The 5,330-nt window shown below is 42.5% G+C and overlaps 1 long non-coding RNA gene across 1 annotated transcript; it reads left to right on the forward strand.

The window, feature by feature from the left end:
- The first annotated feature begins 334 nt into the window (after positions 1-334).
- On the forward strand, positions 335-2,621 carry LOC119428343. Its single transcript, XR_005187702.1, has 3 exons — positions 335-398; positions 1,888-1,961; positions 2,461-2,621. It is a non-coding gene; the product is annotated as an uncharacterized LOC119428343 (long non-coding RNA).
- Positions 2,622-5,330: the final 2,709 nt, after the last annotated feature.

A 5,330-nucleotide genomic window follows, 5' to 3' on the forward strand; every position in this document is an offset into this window, starting at 1 on the left:
CACGTGGTCTGGTTTAACTAATTTTAGCTTTTAGCCAGTGTTTTGCTGATTTTAGTTTCCATTCTGTTGTAACTCAGTTTAGTTTTTATTTTTTAGCCACTCAACATTAGCAGCTTTAGCAGCTTTAGCAGCTTTAGTAGTATTATTTCGTGCTTTGTTTCAGTTTGTATTTGCTGGATGTTTTGATGTTTTTGTTTGTTAAATAAAGCTGCGCTGCTTTTTGTCCCTTCAGCTTCCCTGTAGTTCCATGTTCGGCCTGTAGGCGGCCTCGGTTCCCACACCTGCTTCCAGTTTGCAATCAGCGCACCTGCATCCAATCATCCAATCAGCCAATCAGCCGCTCCAAGAAACTGTTTTCAGTTCCTGAGTTTGGGTCGCGAGCCGGACACAAGCTGAAGGTAAACAAACAACGAGCAGAAGCTGATTTTACAGCAGCTGAACTTTCAAAAACAAAACAAAAACAACTTTGAAGTTCAGTTTACTGAGGGAAGGAATGCTTGTCACCCGCCGACAGAGCCTAATGAAGGAGTTCGAGCAGATTAAACCCTAAAATAGCTCTCAGAATGTGTTCAGGGTGACTCTCGGCTACTACCACGCTTAACTTTAGCTCATGTTTGTAAAACTGATCAGTCATAAACATTTTTGGGGTTGCTGCTGTAGCGGCCATCTTGACTCAGGTTAATCAGTTGTAGATGTTAATCCCACAGTTTTATTGGAATACATCAAGTGGCCCAGGAGATATTTTGCTAACAGACACGTTCAAAACAAACAGTTTTGCCCTCATGGCCAGCGATAAACTCCTTTAGCTGCTGTCGTGGTTAGTTTAGTTTTTAAAGCAGTTATTTTGTGAATTAGTTCATTGTTAATGTATTCGTCAGGCATTAAAGGGATAGTTCAGATCTGTTGCAGTGGGGTTCTGTGGAAGGCTTCAGAATAGTAAATATCTTACCTGTTAAAGGGAAGCGTTTGAACGAACTGGAGAAATGAGTCCACGGGACCAAAGTGGATCGCTGCTGTTTTTAAAACTAATTAAAAACAATTAAAGGATGTTGTTTGATTTGAATTAGATGCTTCTCTGGGTCGTTTCTGCGTTTGTTTTTTTAATCTGGAGTTAATTAATAAACCAAATTTAAAAATAAATTTAATTTCTGTGCTGCTCTGTTTGAATCAGATGTATTTATATGAATATTAAGCATCTTAAATAAAACTTTGAGAAAATCTGTCAGATTGAAGTCAAGCGGCTTGGCGTTTATCGCCCGCTGCAAGGAAGGGAAGGAGGACATAATGTTTTGTCTGTTAGCAAAATATCTACTGAACCACTGGATGGACTTTAATGAAACTCTTGGTGAATAAATATTAAGTAATAGCATAAAACTGATTCACTTTTGGGGTCAGCTCCATTTAAGATGGCCGCCTCAACTCGAGCATTTTAACCGACAACGGGCTAAAATTTAGCGTGGTAGTAGCTGAGAGTCATTCACAGCCTCTGACGTCTTGAGTTGTGTTTCATTGATCCTCCTGAGAAGATTTGATTCAAACTCTGGTTTGAACGGCGGCGGGTGACGTGCATCTCTTCTTGAGACGAGTGTCAGCGATGAGGAACATGTCGAAACCACGAGAGCCTCGTCGTCAGAAGCCGTCGTCTCCTCCGTCCCCGAGGAACCTGCAGGTTGTTTCTGTGGGTCGGAGGACTTTCAGCCGGATGTTTCGTCTCTGCAGAACAGAAGCAGCAAATGTTGTGCGTCATCCCGAGCGTCGATTCCAGGCAGATTAAAACTGTTTTCTTTCTCTGAAAGTCCAAATCTGATCCTCGGAGGACGTTGCTGCAGCAGATTTATTTGTTCTCCCGCTCTGATGGCTGCTTGTTTGTAATCTTCTAATCTGCAGGGATGATGATAATCCGCCACACTGACCACGCTGAGGCTGACCCCGCCCGCCCTGCTGACATCTGCACTTTAAAGGTGATTCTGAGGCCGATCGCCCAAAGGCCAGCTGATAATGTTGGCCGTGAGTCTGTGTTAGCAAAATATATCACGAACCGGAGGAAGATTTAATGAAACGCTGAAGGACCTTTATTCAAGATGGCTGCCACAGCTGGACACCGCTATACAAAAACAGCTCCAGCTCATACAGTTTTGCAGATAGTGAGCTAAAGTTCGGTGTGGTAGTAGCTGCGAGTAATCCCCAACACAAGCTGTGGGCGCCTACAGATTATCATTTTGATGATTTATCTGCGTTAACTCCCAACACGCCCCGGACTTGTTAAATGATGAGTAAAATAAGGTTTAACAAAACTGGAACGAGTGTTTCAGGTTGTAGCTTAGCGTCTGAAAGTCCCACTGCCTTTAAACGCCTCATCAGAATGTGAAGCTTGTTGTTGGTCACCACAGGTCAAAGGTCACGCAGTCTGACCCCAAACACCTGAATAACCTCTGAATCTTTCTGTTGTCTGACCCGGAGCTCCTCAGGGACAGAAATGGACAGATGTCATCGGGTCATCCATCATGGAGGCCGGCCGCGTCTTGAACGGAGATGGAACCGCTCGCAGGCGAAACGAAGCCGATCGCGTCATCAGGAGAGCGTCACCGCGGCACAACGGGCGAGATAAGGACACAGTCCACACAGATTAACCAAAGAGGGAACGCTCAGAACGTTGGATTATGAAGAAGACGTCCAGATCTACGATAAACCATCCACCCCGCCGCACCACGAGGCGTCCACGTTAAACACGTGTCAAATCACAAAAAACACTTCTTCTTGTTCTTCGTCTTCTTTTTCTTCTACTTCTTGTTCTTCGTCGTCTTTTTCTTCTACTTCTTGTTCTTGGTCGTCTTTTTCTTCTACTTCTTGTTCTTCGTCTTCTTCTACTTCTTGTTCTTCGTCGTCTTTTTCTTCTACTTCTTGTTCTTCGTCGTCTTTTTCTTCTACTTCTTGTTCTTCGTCTTCTTCTACTTCTTGTTCTTCGTCGTCTTTTTCTTCTACTTCTTGTTCTTGGTCTTCTTTTTCTTCTACTTCTTCTTTTCTGTGGAAGTGCAACGTCAAGTCCAGACTGGTGTTGGAGTTTTGCTTCCAGAGACGCTGGACACCTGGAGAAGTTTGTGAAACTGGACTGAAGAAGTTTTCTGCACCGGTTCTGATCAGGGACCACTACAATCCAACAAGCTCCTCATGTAAATAGTTTATTTTAAGCTTGTCCTCATTTTGAACACTGTTGTGTTAACTTATTGTTTTAATAAAGTTTTGTTAAAAATGGCCTCCTTCTTGTTCTCCTCTTTCTCCTCCTTCTCCTTCGACACTGCTTCCCCTCAGTTCGAGGGCGATGAAATGAAGACAAACTCTGAAAACCAGTTTAAAACGTTCCATTACTGTTGTGGTTTCTGCAGCACAAAGTGACGGCGGACATGTTGGAAACCAGCTGCTGAGACGGCGTTTCTGAAACGCGCTCCTGTCCACACACAGAATGCATATCGCCCGCCGCCTTTCATCTTCCAGTTGAAATCATCTTATTTTGAAAAATGGCTGACCTGGAGTCATTTCGGTCCAGTCCTGAGAACGCCACCGGTCACGCTCGGAGGGTGTGCTGGGGATGACTCTCAGCTACTCCCAGAGTTCAAAGCAGGCCAGACTCTCCGGTACTTTGAAGTTTTACTGTTAGTCACGTTTTAAAAGGCTGCAGGTTCACAGGATGACTTTATAAAACTGTTTCTAGATGTGTCCATACGTGTGGACCAGAACTTTAGCTCCACCTGGAAACGAGCAGAATAATTAATTTACTTCCAACCAGGCGTTGGAGCAAGCTCAGGTAGAAGTTCACCTCACGTATAAATAACTCTGAACTTTGGTTATTTGCACGGATCGTTGGATAAATTAATAAATGTAACTCGTCACCTGTGAGTAGTGAAATGACGTTACCTGCAGAACAAAGACGTGTTCGGTGTAAAACCTGTGTGGGTCCAGAGGACGTTCCTCTGCTGCTCCATCACTAAGAGGCTTCTCTTGAGCAGAGAGACGACAAGCAGCCAAATCAAACTCAAGTACCGGAGCGAGCGAGCATCACTCCGGCTGCAGAGAGAGAGAGAGAGGAAACCATAGCAACGTGTCCCTGTGAAAAATGTATTTATTTAATTTAGTCACGTTACACCCTCCATAACAGAAACATTTAAATTAATTGTTTTTAAAATATTCAGTCGTGTAGACGAGGCCCGAAGAGGAAACGTCTCGAACAACAGAAACTTTAAAACGGCTCAAGATCAGATTATTAACGTTTAAATCCAAAACATCGGCTGTGGGGTCGAAACAACCAAACCAGCAGGATTGATCTTCTGTAGATAAACACAAACATGTTGATTATTTATTTATTCTGAACAGAATCGTAAAGTCCCGTTAAATTTACTCCGGTAGTTTTTCGGAGATGTCGATGCCCAGTTCTGAAGTGCGGGTACGCGCTCGATGTCAACAAAACGCTCGGCTGAATCCCGCTCTGACCTCCGTCTACACAGCCTGCTTTCAGCCGCTTCGGCTGATTCTGTGGCTAAACAAACCCTCTTCGGCTGTGGTAGTTGGCGTCCTGTTGTAAATCGTTATTTTTGGGACACTTAAGTACGTTTCCTGCTGATACTTTGTTTTTTTATATTTAGTTATTTCAGAGAACTGTCCGGATGAGATTTTGTTTTTTATTTATATATTTTTTAAATATTTCACATGATTTCATATTTTTGTTTTACTGAAATTAACTTTTATTTTAGCTAGTTCAAGCGTTTGAGTATTTTTCTGGCTGGTTTTATGTTTTAGGTACAATTTTTATAATTTTATCTTTTAACAACAAACTGTGTTTTTAGGTTTTAGCTAATGTTTTTCCTAATTGAACTACTTTATTAGTTTAGCTACATTATTTTATTTGTTTTAGGAACCGTTCTGCTAATATTAGCTTCAACCTACTGTCAAGCTACTCATGTTTTAGCTACTGTTGTGCTATTTTTAGGTTGTAGCTTGTTTTTTTTTTATTAGGTTTTAACATTTTTTGCAAATTGTAGCTTTCAGCTACTGTAATTCTGATTTTACCTTTAAGCTGCTGTCATGTTAATTGTATTTTTTAGCTACTGTAATACAAATTTTAGCTTTAAGCTGTTATGTAATTAGCTTTAAGCTACTGTAATGCTAATTGTAGCTTTTAACTATTCATCCATCCATCCATCCATTATCTTTACCCACTTCTTCCATTTTGGGTCACGGGGGTCGCCGGTGCCCATGTCCAGCAATCACTGTGCGAGGGGCGGGGGACACCCTGGACAGGTCTCAGTCCGTCACAGGGACACCTGGACAGGTCTCAG

This window comes from Nematolebias whitei, chromosome 22, assembly GCF_014905685.2.
Source record: "Nematolebias whitei isolate Nwh7 chromosome 22, NemWhi1, whole genome shotgun sequence".
Classification (NCBI taxonomy): Eukaryota; Metazoa; Chordata; class Actinopteri; order Cyprinodontiformes; family Rivulidae; genus Nematolebias; species Nematolebias whitei.